This window comes from Perca flavescens, chromosome 9 (assembly GCF_004354835.1).
Source record: "Perca flavescens isolate YP-PL-M2 chromosome 9, PFLA_1.0, whole genome shotgun sequence".
Taxonomy (NCBI): Eukaryota; Metazoa; Chordata; class Actinopteri; order Perciformes; family Percidae; genus Perca; species Perca flavescens.
This window is the reverse complement of record NC_041339.1, coordinates 4,450,218-4,471,106: the sequence shown is the minus strand read 5'-3', so window position 1 is coordinate 4,471,106 and position 20,889 is coordinate 4,450,218. Positions and strand designations below refer to the sequence as shown.

Below are 20,889 nucleotides of genomic sequence, written 5' to 3'. Positions count from 1 at the left end.
GTAAAATTATGAGCAAAATTTAGTTGCTTACCAGACACTGTATCACACCTTCTGATGCCACCATCTTTCCTCCTTTGTACCTTTTTCACAGATGAAAGCAATGCCTCCTGGTTACTGAAACATGACAAATCAGAGGGAGAGTGGAAGAAAAGCCATTTATCAAAAAGTTGAAAACTCCTGTTTTTCTGCAGTGTTGCACGTAGGTGAGTGTTCTTTCTCCTGGCTTTGTGTACACTTTAAAGTGCACCTCACTTGGTCTCGTACTGTGTATATGGGAACTGTGGGACTAAAGTTACCCTACTTGTGTTACATGCGATGGTCTGCTGCAGGCAGTCATGCAGGCACTTTCCCATGGCAACCTATGTCTCTTCACCTCTCTGCTCTTGTCAGTCTGTCCATGTCTTCATTTTCTTTCTGACGTTTTAACCGCTTCATGTTGACAACAGCTAGAAGTCTGTCATTGTATCACCTTGTTGCTAAGCTTTGGTAACTCAATTTACAAAATCACCCACTTACCCAGCTAACGAACTGAAATCACATACACACTAAGTTAAAGCTGTCTGTGTGATGGATGTGCCATCCCAGACTGTGTGTGTGTGTGTGTGTGTGTGTGTGTTCTGACAATACAGGAGTGGAATGAAAAAAAAAAAAAAACAACCATGCAGACACATGGACTGACACGCAGGGCAGGCAGGCTCCTAGTAGCTGATAAAGACCTTTTTGGCAGAGGTTCTCCTCTGTGCTGTGGGCTCATTAATGCTCTGAGTGTATCCCTGTGACTGAGGACTAAGCCCTCAGCTCTTATCAACACCACCAGGCCTGGTCGGCTACACACACACCACCTCTCTCTCTCTCTGTCACACACACACAATGGATTATGAAGAGTGTGGATAAGTCGCCAACATCCGCTCCAATATCCCCTTACAGGACAATGACGGACACCCCCTCTCCCATCCCACTGTCACAGTTATGGATTGTGTTTGTGTAAGGGTTGGAGGATGCACTGCTTTTCAATTGATCCATTTTGTATTTGTTGATACATCTGAACACAGTTCCTGTAATTGATAGGTCATTTTGTGAGTTTATTTTGTGTTTGGTGTGAACTTGTGCATTGTTGGGTGTGTCAGTTCAACACAGGATGACATAAATGCTTACACCTACTTTCCTTGTGGGCACTATTTGTTTCCTCCAGAGCACGCACACATGTACAGGCACAAACTGTGTGGTTATTTACATATTTATTACTGCGCTGTGCTTGTGCTCCACAAATTGATATAGTGTGTGTGATTAACTGGGTGTTGGTGCAGAGTAATGTTACAGGCCTGGTTCAGTGAGGACGGTGTGGGCGGCTGGTGGTTTATGGCTCTTTCAAGTTGGTGTGTGTGTGTGTGTGTGTGTGTGTGTGTGTGTGTGTGTGTGTGTGTGTGTGTGTGTGTGTGTGTGTGTGTGTGTGTGTGTGTGTGTGTGTGTGTGTGTGTGTGTGTGTGTGTGTGTGTGTGTGTGTGTGTGAATTGTTGTTCCCATGTATTGTTTGAGCCCTCAGGCGGTATCTATTCAGCTTGGTAGAGAATTATTATTACTTTATCCTCAGGGAGAGCAGAGGTGACGTACAGCAACGCTTGCCACCCACCACCACACGTTCCAACGCAAGCACACGCGCACACACAAACCCACACCCCTATGCAAACTCTAGGCGTCTTTCCCGACACGTGCATTAAAACCAAGGTCATGGTGCAGCCCCCCAGAGGTTATCTTGTCTGTTTCTTTCATGATGAGGGAACAACCCATTTACATACAGTCATAGGAACTCTGTTTTTTTTGTTTTTTTGTGGTTCCATTACAAAAACAATCTTGCATTATTAAAAAGTCAGGTTTTCAGGAATGTTGCACAGTTGTCTCGTTTTCAATTTATGCATTTTTAACAAATGTTATGGGGTTTTAGTGGATTTTATTAACCCAGAGGTCACAGCAATTGTTCCACTTATTAAAGACCTTCATGTGAAAACATGCAAATCACCAAAATTGATGCTGTAGTTTTAACAGCAGCGGTATTCTTTTACATCTCTTCTCTCTTGGTTCTCACTTTCAGCCTAAGGCTGTTTTGGAAGATGCAGGGGACTCTCCTCGCATTAAATCCCTCTTTCCCCTTTGTCCACCTCCCCTCTTTTTCTCCAGAGCAGCAATGTTAAATTCACAGCATAGAAAATATTTTACATTTCCTTTTTGAATCTCAGCTCTCTGTACAAGAGAACAAGTAGACCGGATGTCCTCTGGTGGGATCAGATCTAATCACATTAAAAGGCAGCTAGTGCAGCCTGCAGTTCTCGATAATTGGTTGACCCCAGAAACACTCAACTCTTTCTGAGGATTTGATATTTTACGGATGATGCTAAAATGCAGACGGATGGTACTAACTATGGTTCTGTCTGTCTGATTCATCAGATTGTCTTCCAATATAAGGACCAGTCAGGCGGCTGGCTATTTATTCACAGCTATGTTACCATTACCATAGCTAATTAAAGACTGCATCTGGGGCATGAAGAGATGGCAGAAAGAGCAGGTTTTTAGTGAGTAACAGTGTGAAAGCTCTGCCAGTAATGCAACACTTGGGGCCTAACTCGAAGACAAGATCTGAAGTTTGTCCATTTTCTAGTCAATGATTTGTTTTCTATTGCACACTGCAGAGGCTGCAGAGTGTGAATATCTGTTTCTCTCTGCGTGTGCATGTGTTGGTACTGTATGTGTGGTTGTAACCCTTTAGCGCAGTGGTTCCCAACCTTTTTTCCTTGGCGCCCCCCCTACTCATGTCTAAGAAAAGCTGAGCCCCCCCCGAGATAGAGCCTTACTTTCTTTTTAGAGGAGTTGTCAGCACTGTTATGTTTCTCCGCCATGTTTCATTCATAAAATAGTGATGCCGTGGTGGCAGGAAAAACGAGGATACAACAAAATATATACTTTTCATACAGACTTTTGTATACAATATATATTCTAGTGTATTATCATAATTTGTTTAACGTGCAAATATTTTTTTTTACCTCAACCTCAAACCAGATAAAGACTTGCGCCCCCCCTGTGATCTTTGCCGCCCCCCCTGGGGGTGCCCGGACCCCAGGTTGGGAACCACTGCTTTAGCGTGTCTGGTGCATGCGTGTGTTCCTTTGTCTGTTGAGGGAGTTGAGAAGCATCTCTTTAATTTGGTCTATAATTGAATTTGGCCCATGGGCATGCACTACTCTTCTGAGAAATGGCAGCTAATGAGAAGGGGATGAAAAGAAGTGGCAGAGGGAAGGAGAAGGGGACAGGAGACGAGATGGCAGGAGGGAGTGGAGAAAAAGGAGATGGCATATGGATGGAAGACTGGGTGGGGAAATGAACAGCGGTAAGGAAAGAGATGTAGGAGGAGGCTGAGGGAGGACGAACTACTGCATCCTCAGTCTTTTTGTGAGACTTCATAAGGACTGGATGCATAGGCGAGTGGCTGGCAGTCAAGTCACTATGACATATAAATATTGCAGGAGCCATTCTCTCCCCTCCTGCCCTCCTCAATTATTAATGTCTGGCTCAGAGTTGGCTCAACTTTTCCTTGAGGCTCTCCACCACTCCTGAAAACAAGTGAGAAACAGACAGATGGACAAACAACGGAAGCAAGAGAGCCCACTAGACAGGGAGAGATGTATGGCCCAGCATGCAGTGAGCAGAGTGACTTGAAGTTATTTTACTTCATACTCTGATAATTTATTTCTGCAAAAGAAATGGAGTTCACGGTTTTCTGCAGTGCATTGTCAATCCAAACCATCCAAAAGAAAGGAAACGTCTTTACCAATAGCCATAGGTATGACCGCAGTGCTCATCTAGCGTTTCTGCGCGGTCTTACGTTTCAAAATCAAAATTTTAAGGCCTTAAAAAGTCTTAAATTTGCTGAAATATTGTGTATAGATCTTAAATTAATTTTAAACAGGTCTTAATTTCCCTACGTCCATGTAACGCTACCTCTAATGCTCATTGAAATGCTCTCTGCATTTAAGATTTTTATTTATTTTCCTTCCGCAGTAGTGCCAAGATCGAAAAGTGGCTGATGGTCAGCCACTGGTACATAGTGATCCCCTGGCGGCCCATGCCGCTCATTACAGTGGCATGTGCCGGTGGCTGATGGCATATGCCCCTGTGAAATCAGAATTGTTTCAGATCTTTCCCGACATCTGCAGTTTTATTTTTTTTGTTTTTGTTTTTCCATTCATAATGGTCTAAAAGTCTTAAATTTGACTTAGTAAAACCTGCAGAAACCCTGTCATCACAAACTGTTGCATAAATGTTGATCAGCTATTTTAATCTTATTACTAGATTTAGATATACAGGCTGCCAAGTTCAGAGTACAGCATTCTCAATGTCATGCATGTCTGTGTCATTTCATTTTCTCCAAAAAAGAAATGTTATCACAAGCTTAGGTGTTTTAAGAGCCACGCTAGGTCATTTTAGTTTGAGGCAACATGTTTGATACTAAGATTTCTGTGTGCCTATTCACTCATGTGTTGATGTTAAATCATTTTGAAGGGTGTGGAGGAAACTACAGCTTATGGCCTTTTTGAAAATCAAACCTGGAGTTGTGTCAGGGTGCCTAAGGTCCATCAGATTCAAAAAGGGTTTAACAGTTGGGTTAAAAATGTAGAGCACATGCATAATATTCATGAGTCTCTGTCAGAGCTGCTCGAGTATGGAAGAAATAATAATCACGATTATTTAACGTGAATTACTCATTGACTTTTGGAAAGATGTAGCAATAATGGTTTTCACAAACCCAGCAAGTTTTTCTGAAATCTTGGAGGCGCTGCGGTTCTTCGTGGAATCTACCGGAGACGCAGACGTGGGAAATGAGCAGGAGCGCTGATGAAATTAAGGAAGCGGGGACTACGCACCTTGCTTCCAGCCATTCCCCTGGCAAACGTCTGGTCCCTGGCAAACAAGATGGATGAGCTGCTGCTTTTAAACCAAATCAACTCAGACTTTTACAGAGCCGCCGCTCTGTGTTTCACTGAAACCTGGCTCTGTGAACGCATCTCGGACAGCGCACTTCAGCTGCCTGGTTTCCAACTCATCCGCAACACAGAGCTTTTGGGGAAAATGAAAGGTGGAGGAATCTGCTTCTACTTAAGCGAAGGTTGGTGTACAGATGCTACAGTGCTGAAAAAGACGTGCCGCCCTCACTTGGAGACTCTCAAACTGTAAGCCCTTCTATTTTCCGAGTTAGTTCTCCTCGTTTCTTATGGTCGGTGTTTACATACCACCACAAGCCTGTGTAGCAGACGCGCTACAACAGCTAGCTGACCAGATAACAGACAGAGTCTCTCTCGCCGTTATTGTTGGAGATTTTAACAGCGGCAAACTCAATCAGGAACTCCCTAAATACAGACCGCATATCAAGATTCCTATCAGGGTCAAAAATGCACTGGACCACTGTTACAGTTTTAAAGGATGCCTATCGTGCCGTTTCCTGGGAAGCTCTAGGTCTCTCCAACCCCTGTCTGCTTCATATCATCCCAACCTGCAGGCAAAAGGTCTAGGCTAGGTCACAGGATTAAATGACTACAGGCCTGTTGCCCTGATGTTTGTGGTCATGAAGTCCTTTGAAAGACTGGTGTTGAGCCACCTGAAGGACATAACCGGACCCCTGCAGTTTGCCTACAGGGCAAACCGGTCAGTGGATGATGTTGTCAGTATGGGACTGCAATACATCCTGCACCACCTTGACTCCCCAGGGACGAATGCCAGGATCCTGTTTGTGGACTTCAGCTCGGCGTTCAACACCACCATCCCTGAACTCCTATACCAGAAGCTCAGCCAGTTCTCAGTGCCTGCCACCACCTGTCAGTGGATCATCAGCTTCCTGATTGACAGGCAGCAGCATGTCAGAAGATGGAGCATCTCATCCAAAACCCGGTCCATCACCACTGGCGCACCACAGGGGTATGTCCTCTCCCTGCTGCTCTTCTCCGGCTACACTAGAGTGCAGATCAAGCTGCATTTTTCTGTCCAAGCCCGGCCCGCGTCCGACGGAACAGTAACCGAACCCGGCCTGAGCCCGACCGACATTAAGATATTTATGTCCGAGCCCGACACAGTTAAATGTCGTTTTTTTTTTTTTTTTTTTTTTTTTCTCTCACACTAATGACACATGTACGTTTGTTTGTGTGGAAAGCCCGCTTTTATTAAGCAACTGTAGGAAGGCATTCGGAAATGTCAACAGATGAGCGCATCAGCGCACACTGGGCAACAAGCGCATGTTAACATAGGCGTGCACCTACATAATAAGCTTTTTTTTTTTTTTTTTTTTTTTTTTTTATAAATGTTCAATGCATTATTACGCTGATGTGACCGACCCCGAACATCATTACTAAATATCTGTCTGAACCCGGCTCGGGTCAGGTATCCATCCTCTACACCAATGACTGCACCTCAAAGAACCCGTCTGTAAAACTCCTGAAGTTTGCAGATGACGCCACTGTCATTGGTTTGATCCAGGATGGTGATGAGTCTGCTTACGGACAGGAGGTGGAACAGCTGGTCCAATGGTACAGTCAGAACCACCTGGAGTTAAACCCCAAGAAGACTGGAGATGACAGTGGACTTTAGGAGAAGTCCCCCCCCCCCCCACACTCCCTCATCATCCAGAACGACCGTGTCCACTGTGGATTCCTTAAGGTTCCTGGGATCAACCATCACACAGGACCTAAAATGGTTTCTCCACATTGACTCTGTCCAGAAAAAGGCCCAGCAGAGGTTATAATTCCTGCAACAGCCAAGGAAGTTTAATCTGCCTAAGGCCGGTTACACATTGCACACGTCGCGCGAGCGTGTCAGCCTTGTGGCGTGTCCGTTTATATTTCGGCTCCCATGTTAACAGGTTAGAGCTTACACACTGCCGGCGTGAGACGTGCGTATCAGGTGTGGCTCGAGACGCGCCTGAGACGCGTGCCTGCTAGAAATAGAACCGACGCCTATTTTTCACGTGAGACGCAAGTGTGTTGGAAGCATTTCCAGGCAAAATAGAATAGGAAAATATGTGTATATGTCATTTAGACACGAATGCACATTAATAAATGACATCTTGATGTTTGAAAGTCTAGGTTTTGACATCAATGTAGATATAAATGTAATACAAAATTTCAGAGAAAATATTTTCAAATATTGCACCTGTCATACACAATGAAATATTCTGTAACATATTTTGCAGTCAATACTGCCAACATTGTCTTGCTTTAATCAAATCAATAGGCTATATATAAATGGTAGGACAGGCTACGATAACAACGTAGTGTGTGTTCTGAGTGATGGTCCAACATCAGGCTATATAGGCTCTTTACAGCTACACAAAGTTGTTATAAACAGATTTTTCAGAGTTTGAATCTGTCTGCACTATGTCCCGAGATCACCCCTCCCTGTATCTAGCAGCAGGAGCAGCACCACGTCAGACACGCTTCTGGTGTGTAGGACACAGAAAAATCCACGCAGCTGAGACGCAACAGAAACGCCACGCTCGCGCGACGCGTGCAGTGTGTATCCGGCCTAAGGAGCTGCTGACCACTTTCTACTCATCAATTGCCATCAATTCAGTCTGTCATCTGCACCTCCATCACTGTCTGGTTTGGGTGAGCCACCAAACGGGATAGGGCCAGACTGCAACGGACAACTAGGGCTGCAGAGAGGATCATTGGAGCTGACCTTCCCTCCATCCAGGACCTATACCGGTCCAGGGTCAGGAAAAGGGCAGCAAAAATCTCTGCAGACCCCTCACATCCTGGTCACAAACTGTTCACCCTGCTTCCCTCTGGTAGGCGATAGAAGGCACTGTTCGCCAAAACCAGCCGATACAGAGACCGCTTCTTTCCCCAAGCAGTCGCTTTGCTGAACGCTCAGAAATAGCCCCCACCCTTACACTGAACAAAGTCAGTCATCACTGTTCTGCTCATCTACCTCATGACTATTTCAATCCTACAATTACGATATTGTTATAATATATTACATTGCACTGATCTGCCTTGCACTGTATTCATATTTAAATCCTAAAATCTCAGACTATACTGACTGATATTGCACTACTCTTTTTGTCTACTTTTGTAATATTGTAAATTTAATATTGTTATACTGTATACTTTTTTTTTTATATTTCTTACTCATTTGTTTTTATTCTTTGTATATTAACCGGGGTCAAATTCCTTGTTTGTTTACGCAAACCTGGCCAATAAAGCTAATTCTGATTAATTGAACTTAAAACAGAAAGTTGAACAAATGGAGTGAAAACACCTAAAACTGTGAAATTTGAATTTTTTTTTTTCATTCAGAACACTAGACAATAAGTTTACTTGCAAAACGTAATGTGCAAAATAATTGTTTTTCTCGATTATTCTGTTCTCGTGTTCATTAGGAGCTGTAATCGCTATTTAAAATTTGTATTCATTGCAAAGCCTTAGTATCCTTTAATAGTAATTATACACGTATTGTTTGCTCTTTGACAGGCATGCAAGACGTCTATAGTTCCTATGGTTAATGTGTTTAATATTAATATGTTAATTGGTCATTATAGAAACTGTAAGGGGACAAATGAAGGTCAGTGAGTCAGCTGTCTAACAGGTCTAAGTGCATTGACCTGTGAGGTAGGGGTTAGGTAGGGGCCTCGCAACAGGATTGGTTGCAGTTGATCCTTGTGTCAGGGAAGGTGAAATGACCTAGTCGACCTACGCGTTACCTGCTACACTTGTGATATGCCACACAAATTACACAGGCGGTTTGGTAACCATTAAAATGACTAATAACTTGTCATTTTCAATTTAAGTATTCTTTAAAGGCATTAAAGCGTCACAATAAATCTGTGAGTGCGAGTGTCCCATCAGATATGTGAGCGCTGATAACCTTAAATGTAATGCATTAACACTACATTGATGCAGTGTGACTGTTTGTCCCTGAGTGACCCCATCACTGGGCAAACTGTTACCATGACGCCAGCCAGGTTGATGACATTATGGTTCCTAATGACTTCACCTGCCGGTGAGGGAGGGAGGTACGTTTGAGGGAGAAGAGGTGCTGTAATGCGTGTGTGAGAAGGCCGGAGGGTGGGCTGGGTCAATGTGATTGACAGGGTGTTGGCAGGACGTCAGCACAGCAACAGGGTGACCAGGGCGAATGAACACGCACACACTCACATATATATATATATATATATATATATATATATATATATATATATATATATATATATACATACACACACAGTGTTTTGAATATTGACCTTGTTGGGTTGACAGAGTTAGCAGGAGCAACACCTCTCTTTGGCAGCATCATTGCTTTGCCTAGAGCAATGCAGTGTGTTTCTGCACTGCCTGTGTAGTTTTGGTTAAACTCCCGTTAGACTTAGTCATCTGTTTCATATCCACAAGTTCAGGAATGTATGCAGGAAAACAAGAGAATAGGAAGAAAGAGGGTAAAAAGCAACAGTAAGTTTTCAGTTTGTCCGCCGTAGGCTTGCAGTAGCTTGGAAAACCGGCATCAAAAAGTGCAGAGAGTCAGTCAATTCAGTTCAAGTCTTTGAACTGGGTATATAGGCATCGTTTTTGGACATGCATGTCTCTGCTGTAGTGGAGTGCCCAGAGTCAACCTGCAAGTGTGTTTTGTTCCAGAGTGAAGATAAAGAGACTTAGCTAGATGTTTTTTTTTTTCCTTTTTTATTGGACAGTGGATAGATATGAAAGGGGGAGAGAGATGGGGAATGACACGCAGCAAAGGGCAGCAGGTCGGATTCGAACCCTGCGCAGCTGCAGGATTCAGCCAACATAGGGCGAACATGGGTGAGCTAGAGGCCGCCCCAGAGAGACTTAGCTAGATGTCTTCATCAGCCCAAGAGGCCACATACAGAGAGATGTGGTTGATGTGGTTTTGCTCCATTTCAGAAAGCAGGCAACTTTTGAGGCCCTGACACACAGAAATTGTCGGTGGTGATTGTCCCTCAGCCTAGTTTTGCAGTGTATCCAACCCCGTCGACCACAGCAACCTTTTTTCGGCCGATTCAACCTGTTGAATCAGTGTTGCCGCTGTTGGTGATAGGGATCACTCTTATTGGCTGCTCCGCTTAAGCAAATTAGTGCACAAGAAGAAAGATGGAAGTAAGGAAAACAAGCAAATTCCTGAAGTCGAAAGGTCAAACACAGATGGTCCTTTTTTAATCATTTGAACTGATAATCCAGTCAAAAAGTATAAAATGTTTGAATGTTCCTTCTAAACTATTGGAATATCTATTGTCTATAAGAGGCCAAACGTACGAGATACATAACTACTTGTATAGGTAAATTTAAACAAACCTGTCTTTTAAAAGTTCAACATACCTACACATTACAAAATACTGTATATATACACTAGGGCTGTAGCGATACACTAATCTCACAATACGATACGATACACGATATTCAGCTCACGATACGATATATATCACGATATTTGGCCAACAATACGATTCAATACGATTCGATATAATTCGATGCACTTACATCATTTTCTGAATGATTTAAAGGGGACGTGATTTTGGTGACATCTTGTGAGTGTTCCATTTACTTGGATTTAATTAATTGAACTGAAAACATCAATTACACAATATATGTCTCTGACTGGACAGAGAGTCTACAGCAGGGATCATCAACTACATTTTTTTCAGAATTTTTCTAAGCACTGTGGCGGCCGGACTTTCAAGTAAAATAAAATAAAATGAATTTATACCTAATACGCATATTCTTTTTCACTTTCTTACTGAATTAATGCTATTTTTTTTTTTTTTTTACATGTAGGCCTATTAGTGTGAGCAAACTCCTAAAAAACATGGAAACTCCATAATGATAACTGGCTCTTTAACTAGAAAAAGATCTCAGACTAGAAGGCAGTTCACTGAGGAGTGATGGTTAAAGTCTGTGATTATGAAAAAATTATTGTATGCAGCATCCTGATTGGTGGAAAATGCTTGCAGAAAGAAAGGCTGTTGTCAGGTAAACATGTTGGTAAACAGGTTTGGTTTGTTAAGCCAGCAGTGAGGTTTATAAGAATTTGTCAAAATTTCCAGATTCCCGGCAACCTAAGATAAACAGTTAGACTAAAAACCGACCGCTTTTGTTTTAGCTTGTTTGTAAAAAATCGCTATTTGCAGAGTAGAGCTGCGTTTGCGTAAAACAGCGCGGTAGACTGAGCAGATTGAAATATCGCTTTCTACATGTTGATGCCGGTCTACACAGGTAAGTGCATTGATAAGTATTGACTTTCTACTCACGAAGGTTTAATTGTAGCCTATTTACAGAAAAGAGACTAGCGTGAGTTGGTAACTCTGTATCGTTCCCAGTCAGGTGCTGCGTGTTTTAACCTTTAACACACACACATCTCGGCTCAGCTGTGTGTGTGTTTTAACGCACACACATCGCTCGTCATCGCTGTAGAAAATCCCGGCATGTGAATAGAGATGTAAATACAGGCGCTGGGTTTTTGCTCTAAATGCTTGAAATGATAAAACTTTACATTTTGTGAATTCATGATTATTCTGCGGGCCAGACTAAAAGCTTTGGCGGCGGGCCGCCAGTTGACGTTGGCTGCTCTACAGCAACACTAGCGGCTGGCTGACCAAATCGCTCTTCCTGCAACGTGAACGGGGGTAAACAACACGGGGGATTTGAATGGGACTTATGTATCGATACTCGCGGCATAAAAAACGATACTTTCTTGGGGAATAAAATATCGATTATATCGCAGAATTGATAAAATTGCTCAGCCTTAATATACACATAAAACTTATTTTAACACTGTAGACCTCTGCACCGTCGTTGGTGCTAGACTGAGCCCCCACCCCCTAGCAAATTAGCTAGCTAAGTAGCCAACTGGCTAGCCACTAAATTATTCAAATTTAAACAACCTTTTTCAGCCTAGGAAACCACATTGTTATCGCCCGATGAGTGACCCTTTTGCTCAGCTCATTTTCTGTAAGCAGTGTAGAAATGTCTAAATAAATCAGTCAAACATAACCATAAAACCGCCTACACGTGATCCGTGGTTAACCTGCTCTGGGCTGGCCGTTACATAGTTTGACTATGTGGTGAGGCGGTGCCGCCCAACTAGGTGGAGCGCTACTCTTGGCGTCGAGCACTGCTCGGAATTGCCGCTCAGCGCTGCTCTCAAGTTCAAATCATTTCAACTTTGACCCTCGTTGCCACTGACCTTTCAAGGCGCAACCAATTCCAGAAGCAATGATGGCGTATGCCTGTGCTGTGCTTTGCCTCTCTGCTCTGCGCCCTACCTCGCAGTTTTACCACGTATTGTGTAGGGGGACTGAAGTTTCAGTTTGTGGATTGAAATTTTCAGAATATTAGTTTTAGTATATTGGAATCAAAACGGTTCAAATCTAATTTTGATGACTGTGTGCATATGTTAAAATGTGTATTGAAGTATGTGTATATACTGTTTGAGAGTAAGTGTACATGTGTGCTTACATTCAGCGTTGCTAACGTCTGTATGTGTGTGCAGCAGTGTCTCTGCCTGTGTGCCGCAGCGCTTGTAGCAGTGATTGACGAGGAACTGTGAGTTGCAGTAGGAACAGAGCTCAACCCCATCTGACTGATCTGTAAATATTCCCTCTTTCTGCTGCCTCAGCAGTCTCTGCTGGAGCACAACCCATGGATCACATTGGCAGGGTACAGGCGGGGAGGGAGTGAGGGTATGTGGGGAAAGCTAACAAGTATATGCGAATAAGAAGGGAGGTATGGAGAAACTGTGGGTACTGGAGGAGTGGAGTGTTAGAAAGGGGGGAAGCAGAGAGAGGAGAGTGGGGCTGCAGAGTTCTCGTCATCAGAGCTGCAACATTGGGTCCTCAGGCCCTGCTGGACCACAGCCAGAACCACACAGCAGCAAACGGAGGATCTTCTTCCTCTGTTGTTCTGACTCCAGGCTTCTCTGTCCTCTTCTCTTAATCTATCCGCTTCGCTTTGGATAATATGGGTAGAATGATGAATGCGAGAGAAGCTGATATATGGAATCAGAAAAAAACTATTTGGGGGGACACATATGAAGCGGGTGTCTGGGGGTTCTCCCCCAGGACTTAATTTCCTGCATTCTGATACATTTTCAGGCACAAATTTATGGTGAAAACATCTTAATTTTTGTCAAGAAAAACAAAATTCTGGTGGCAGGTAACAATTCAAAATATAATGGACTACAATGCATTAAGGGCAGGGGGCTTTCGCGTTCTGGTACAGCCTGAATTGGCAAACGGAGATCCCATTAGCAGTAACTTCACAGCGGAGCGTTCAGATCCAGTCAAATCGGCGCCAGCCGCATGTGTAGCTTATATAGCAATTGTGGATGAGCGGGAGGGTGGCTGCTGAAAATCAGACGTTTTGGCACTCGTGATATTTCCTTTGGCGCTGGCTTAAACCTCTTTGCCGCCAAAACTTTCTCTATGTAGGAAAATCCCTAAGTCAGACTTAAAAAAACATGAAAAATGGAAAGAAGGTCAAGTGTGCATTCCTGCCTACAGCCCTCAAAAAAGTAAATCTCCAAACACACCATAGAGCCTCTTATTGACAAGTGATTATGCTTCATGTCAAACAGGCACCCAAACTCCTTGGGGGTGTGGGAGCTGAGCTCCGCCCTCAGTGAAACACCAACCGCTTGTTTTCACACGTTCTCCTGTAGGCCTACACTTAGCATCAGGTTGAGTTCTACGCCCCGGTCACTAGCGACTTCTCGCTGCGCAGCCGGTCCCCCAGAGCAGCATGATCACAGGGAGAGTCCGCTACAACCACAACTCTGAAAACGGCAATCCCGTTGGCGCTAGTTTAGTGGTCTTATCAGCACCAGCCCCATGGGTAAAATAATATCAGCTGTGGATGAGAGGGAGACTGGCTGCTGAAAATCAGACGTTTGAAGATGCAAATGTTCCAGTTGATTCCATATTTATTGTCAAATACCGCGATTCTGTCCATGTTATCCGGATTGCGAAAATCATAGGTCCCTAAATCTGTTGCTGTGTTCGTCTCCATCTTTTTTTTTTTTTTTTTTTTTTTTGTCACGTATCCAGGCGCTCGTATCAGCAGTAATGGTGAGAAGCAAACGCTTGGCTTCAGATGAAATGGACATTTTGATATTAAAGTGGAGCGTTACTGGGTCATTTTCTAAAGTAAAAGGACATTTTAGTCATGACCTTTTTATGAATCTATTTCTTGAGACACTTCCCTCTGACACACACGTACACTCTCACACACATCCTCGTATTCACATTTCACAGCAGCGACATGCCGAGTGTTTCGGGGCGGAACTAAAATCTTTTAAAGCCACTTTGTAAGGTTGGTCCACTGGCTAATTCCATTCAGTGTGAAATGAAATTGTGAGCTTTTGTGAAGCTTGTCCAAGTCTTGATTCAGAGGCCTGCAGCTCATTTTTAAAGGAGGATTTTAAAAAGAGCAAAGGTTTGACACAAAGTGGCTTTGTTGATTGCGTGAAATTAGGTCTTGCATATGGGCTTTTTACACTGCTCTTATGCAAGACGCCGTTCTCCCTCTTATATAAAGCCTGCTAGCATTTCCATTACTCTTTTGACAGAAGCATATGACAATAGCTTTCCTGTGCGATAATACGATTACATTAACATGGGGGAAAGGAGCCAGTTGCTCCCAGAAAGCTCAAATCAAACGGGCTGCTTTCTGAATGGCTGCTTCACTGCATTTAACAATAAAGACAAACCCAAATGGACATCTTCCAGGGTTAAATGAGAGCTCAGTAATTATCAGGGCTCCATACTAACTTTTTTTCCTTGGTTGCACTGGTGCGCCTAACTTTTTTTATTTAGGTGCACCAGCACAAAATTTAGGTGCACCCAAGTTTTTCCTCGCGTCGCCATTAATGCCACAATTTCAAGGTCACCTTTTTATCACACTCCATATACATTTGTGTATATATATTATGTCAATTTTAAACAAGAATCAGGAGTTGGTAAATTCTTTTTATTTGAAGCACAATTATACTGTACTCAGTCTTATAGCGTGTCCCCTCTTGCTGTCAAATGACCCTCAGATGGCCAACACCTGTAATTTGGCCTTCTTCCCCTTTGGCCTTGGCTAAACCAGCTTGCCACACTCCCTAGCATCAAAATTCTCCAAGCTGGGCCCCTCCACACTGATTCTTATCAGATCTTCCAGTAGTCCAGGACTAAAAATCATATGTGATTAAAATAAAATGCAAAGACAGGGTTTCCTTCCCAATTTGAAAATATACAGCTGCAACACATGTAAATTATCTGAAATAAATAGCCTGGGATATATTTAAATAAATATATCTCTGAGAAAGCTCCTTCAATTGTTTTCAGTAACAGACCCGGATTGCCCAGTAGCTCATATAGGGAGAGAGGGGAGTACGATGGACTGAAGCATATACTACTCACAGAGTGACAGCTGACTCATTATGAATGGGTTCAGCACGGGTCGAATGCGGGTCAGCGGCATTACACACGTCTTGTGTAGGCTATGAAATGTCTGTATCGTCCCTGGCTGCGCTGCATTTTTATGAACTATGATAATGTGGTCATGGGTCACATCTCTCGTCAAGCTGGCTCAGTCTCGCACGCTATTACTCAACAAACTAAAGTTAGTTCCATTCAATAACTCCTAATATGTTTTTCGCCGTGGCGGCCGCAATAACAGAGTTACCAGCGGAAACCCTGGTACCAATACAGGTTTCCCACTCATACTTAACAATATACATCTGTGTTAACAACAATTAAAACTGTAGGCGAATGTCAGCATGTGGACCGGCGGCGCTGTGTCTCTCCATGTCATGTAACGCAACATTAAACCATATCCACATAAACGACATTGCTTCGTTCGTGGAGAGGCAGCGGATGCGAGGATGTTGTGCACCGGTGCGACCTAGGAAAAATCTTAGTCGTACCCTTACAAATTTTGGTCACAAATGCAACCAAATTGTTCGCGCTCTAGAGCCCTGAATTATTGTTTTTTACTTTGTATCTTTTTACACTCTTATAACTACTCTCATTTTTTCTGTTTGTGCATGTTCTCAGGTCAGTTCTTGAGGCCCAAATGTAGTGGAAGCAACAATGCGCCTTTGCCGCTGACAAACATTGCAAGCATGATGCAAAAGGTAAGAGGAATTGGCACTATTAGCACTCTCACCTGCTGTCATATGACATTGTGCACAAAAGGTGTGTGCAGATTCTGGTGAGTAGAGCAAAAAGGTATATTTTGCGTCTATTCCAGCAACATTTTGCAAAGTACTTTTGTTATAGTTAAAAAATGCAATTGAACTTCTGTAATTGTCTTTATGCTTGGGTTGAAAAGAGGCTGTCAATCTCATCTACAGCTTACAGAGCCAGACTGCCATTACTCTCTGTGGATATTATACAAATCACTCTAGGACACTAAACAGTTATTATAAGAAACCATCATATCATCATATCAATTATTTTTATATTTTTAATTTCATGTAGTTTTTACTTAAAGGAGAATTCCGGCCAATTTTTACGTTAATCTTGATCGCTATAGCTACGCGAGTACTTTCGATAGAAAAAACCCGACCCGAATCAGTGCAAGTAACACTGAGAAGCTGCAGCTACGTACTACAAGCGTCCCCTGAGCTAAAACGGCAGTGCTCGGGGCAAGTTTTAGAGTGCCTTTGTGCCTCTTAACAGACACAAAATGCAATTAATATGTCTGTGCCACAAGAACAGGGCCCTTACGTGTCAACAAGATGCGTTTTCAACTCAGACATTGTTTAAATTCACCTACCCTGGTCCCTGTCTCGATCCTGCCAGTAGCTAGCTTGCCCTGCTAGCTGATAGCCGTTAGCTGCTAGCTGCCGTTTGGTGAGTGTATTCCGACAGGCTTCTGTGATAATCATCCCAAAAACAATCCATGGAGCGGTGGTGGTGTGGCTATGTCCTCCAGAGGACAGGTCATGTCATGTCTTGAAGTGTATTCCCCCCTAAAAAAAACAATAGTGCGGTAGTAGCTGTTAGCTGCTAGCTGCCCTCCGGTGAGTGTGTACAGCCAGATAGCTGTTAGCCGTTAGCTGCTAGCTGCCGTCCGGAGAGTGTATTCAGCCAGGCATCTGTGCTAATCATCCCAATAAAAATCCACGGAGCGCCCGGTGGGTTGGTGGATATCCTGCATAGGACAGATCATGCCTTTGCAGCGAAAGGTTTAGATTATTTCCCCCTCAAAATAGGTAATTGAGCACTGTAGTGGTTATGACCATATCAGTGACTATCCTATGTAACTACATGGAAACGGGATAAACGATGTCTGTGGCTTGCACAGTAATAGCGTTACTGAAGCCTAGCTGTTGCATCGCGCGGTCTCCTGGGAATTCAGTTGTAGCAGAAAAAGGTAAACAGTAATTTGCAGATTGGAGCGTAGTGTGTGTGAAGAGTGAAAAGCGGAGTTGTTTATAACGGAAGAAGCTTGGAGTATGAAGAATATAGCAGATATGCAACACACGGAAGAGCCTTTTGCGTTTGATGGTCATCCTTATTTATTCGAACCAGAGTATACAGACGAAGAACTAGCCTCAAGAGTTGGAAAGAACGAGACTGACAGACAGAGGGGAAACAGGCAGATGAACTTGCTGCTCCAAGCACAAGCTAAAGGTAGCCTTCAGTAACTGGGGGACATAGCCACACCACCGGGCGCTCCGTGGATTTTTATTGGGATGATTATCACAGATGCCTGGCTGAATACACTCACCGGACGGCAGCTAGCAGCTAACGGCTAATAGCTATCTGGCTGTACACACTCACCGGAGGGCAGCTAGCAGCTAACAGCTACTACCGCACTATTGTTTTTTTTTTTTTTGGAATACACTTCAAGACATGACATGACCTGTCCTCTGGAGGACATAGCCACACCACCACCGCTCCGTGGATTGTTTTTGGGATGATTATCACAGAAGCCTGTCGGAATACACTCACCAAACGGCAGCTAGCAGCTAACGGCTATCAGCTAGCAGGGCAAGCTAGCTACTGGCAGGATCGAGACAGGGACCAGGGTAGGTGAATTTAAACAATGTCTGAGTTGAAAACGCATCTTGTTGACACGTAAGGGCCCTGTTCTTGTGGCACAGACATATTAATTGCATTTTGTGTCTGTTAAGAGGCACAAAGGCACTCTAAAACTTGCCCCGAGCACTGCCGTTTTAGCTCAGGGGACGCTTGTAGTACGTAGCTGCAGCTTCTCAGTGTTACCTGCACTGATTCGGGTCGGGGTTTTTTCTATCGAAAGTACTCGCGTAGCTATAGCGATCAAGATTAACGTAAAAATTGGCCGGAATTCTCCTTTAATATATGATTATGTTGTAACTGCATCTTTATTGTTATATTGCCCATTTTGTTCCTTTGCTGTTTCCTAATAATTGCTGATGCAATGACCCAGTTTGCCCACGGGGATCATTAAAGTTTAATATCGGAGAAATAACCTTCTTTTGCAGTTATTGTTTTACTTATGTAAGACATTAAGTCAGCATTCTCCAGAAATGTCACCAAAATCACCCATGTCAACCAATTCCTAGAGCAAGAGGTGGTTCAAAACTTAATATTTGTACTGAAGCTTCCAGGTTTGTTTTGTAATTGTTTTTTGCCTTTGTGGCGTTCTCTGTGTGCATGATAAAAAGCTGGTGAAGCGCTATTCCAGCACATCTGAGACATTCATCCTCTGCTCCATCTGTCTGTGTTGTGGCTAATGGCCTCCTATTCTGTCTGAGAGCTGGGCTGTTACTGCAGCTGATCTCACGGAGCAGATAGCAGAGAACGATTCACGAGTTCACAATACAGCTTAATACTGTAAGACCATCTTTAATTGGGCCTTATGTCCTTATGTTTCTGTATTATGGTTTTATGGATGTGCATGTGTGTACAGTAAATGGGTCTTGTGAGCTTTGATGTAAGCAGTGATAGTAGAGCTACTGTGATGATTAGCCCCTCTTAGCTTTGAGTGGCTTTACATAGTGAGTGTGTGTGTGTGTGTGTGTGTGTGTGTGTGTGTGTGTGTGTGTGTGACACACAACGGGAAGAGAGAGGGGGCATTGTCATCTCGATATTGACCCTAAGTTGTCCTGGTAATTAAAAGATAACCTTTAATGAGGCATTGGCCTCACAAGCACTAATCACAGAAATGTCACATCCAGGCAGCGACATATCCTGTGCCTACATACATGCGCACACACACACACACACACACACACACACACACACACACACACACACACACACACACACACACACACACAGTGGAGAATGTGTTAAAACTGTCCTGTCATGGCATAAATGTCATCTGACTGTAATGTTCAGGGACTGCCTCTGTGCTCTTTACAGATGGATTGTGTGGGTGTGATGGAAACGGACTGGGAAAGATGAGCCTGTCACAATGTGTTGTCATCGTGTATTGAGAAGAACAGTGAGCTGGTCACATGAACAAATTAGTTGAATGTGACAGTTTAGATTGAATCAAGAAAGTCATAGCAGTATCCATTCAAGACCGTGTATATCCAATCCTGAGAAAACAATGTCTGAATAATTACAGTAATATATAAAAACACCTTTTCTAAAGACGGGGGTTCAAACCCACCTGGCACAATCTCTTGCTTTTTCCGTACACTCGCAGCTTCCTTTCAATCTCGCCTCCTCTGTCGCTCTGTCTCTTTTCTACACACACTCTCTATATGCTCCCTCCCTGCTTCCTATTTGGCCTCTCTTTGAACACAAAACACTTTTTCTGACAGTCCATTTATGGGGAGGTAGATTGATGCATGTGAGGTGTATATGTATTTCCAGAAATGCACACTATAAAGAGCAAATGCAAACATACACTCATGCGCAGACACAGAGGACCATCTCACATTCAGCCAGATATCCATCAGGGAGCTGTTTGTAAGAACTCTGCCCTGGATTTGGTCACTGAGGTAAGCTCTTGAGCTGTCATTTTCTTCTTGGGGCTAAATAGATTTTCCAGTTTGGGGCTGAAAGAAAAACAACCTGCCCAGATTGACAAAAGCAATAAACTGACAGCTTAACTCTGAATTAACCTGATAGGTCTGTAGGGCTTCCATAATCTTCTCCTGGAGACCAAAATGCTGATTTATTTAAAAATCCATGAATATTATAATGGAAATGTATCTGAATAAGTGAACTACATGCTGGGATTTTGACGAGGCAAATAGGCTTTTAAAGTGTGACTACTACTTCTAGGTTTACAGACTATGAGTGATACTGATCCTGTACACAAATACATAAATATCCAATTTTGAGCATGTTGAAACTTTATAGCATGTTGATGTTAAAGGGAAAAACTTATATGTTTGGCTATTCATTGGCTGTGTGTGTGTGTGTGTGTGTGTGTGTGTGTGTGTGTGTGTGTGTGTGTGTGTGTTTGTGTGTGTGTCTGTGTATACACTGCAGCCTAATGCAGAGATGTACTCGTGTACTGTATTGGTCGCATCCCCCACTCTTGTGCGCTCGCACACACCCAAGTGTCAAGTTGTACGAACTGACACAATCACATAGATATTCCCCCTGCAATGTGAGCTCTTGTCACGCCTCCCTGACTTTCTCTCATTGTCTGAAGCCGAGATGAATACACAGTCAAAGACACACACACAAAAAAAACACACACAGACAGTCGCACAAATTACACCACCCGCACAAACATGTATTTCTTTAGGTTAGAGGACAATTTGTTCAGCATCTGTGAAATTAGACATGGGTTTACAATGTAGCCTTTTCAATACTGATCACGGTCGTGTGTGTGTGTGGGGGGGTGTGTGTGTGTGTGTGTGGGTTCTGAGAGTTAAAGAGTTAAAGAAAACTGTTTATTT

The 20,889-nt window shown here is 43.3% G+C and overlaps 1 protein-coding gene across 5 annotated transcripts in view; it reads left to right on the top strand.

Moving 5' to 3' along the window:
* dab1a (DAB adaptor protein 1a) overlaps window positions 1-20,889 on the top strand; it is a 308,583-nt gene that overhangs the window by 6,470 nt on the left and 281,224 nt on the right. For 3 of the 5 annotated variants that reach the window (XM_028586554.1, XM_028586555.1, XM_028586549.1), the window contains exons 3-4: window positions 92-203; window positions 16,088-16,167. The gene's annotated coding sequence lies outside the window, so the exon portion shown is untranslated. The remainder of the gene's footprint in view (window positions 1-91; window positions 204-16,087; window positions 16,168-20,889) is intronic. The other 2 variants (XM_028586550.1, XM_028586552.1) reach the window with 2 other exon arrangements.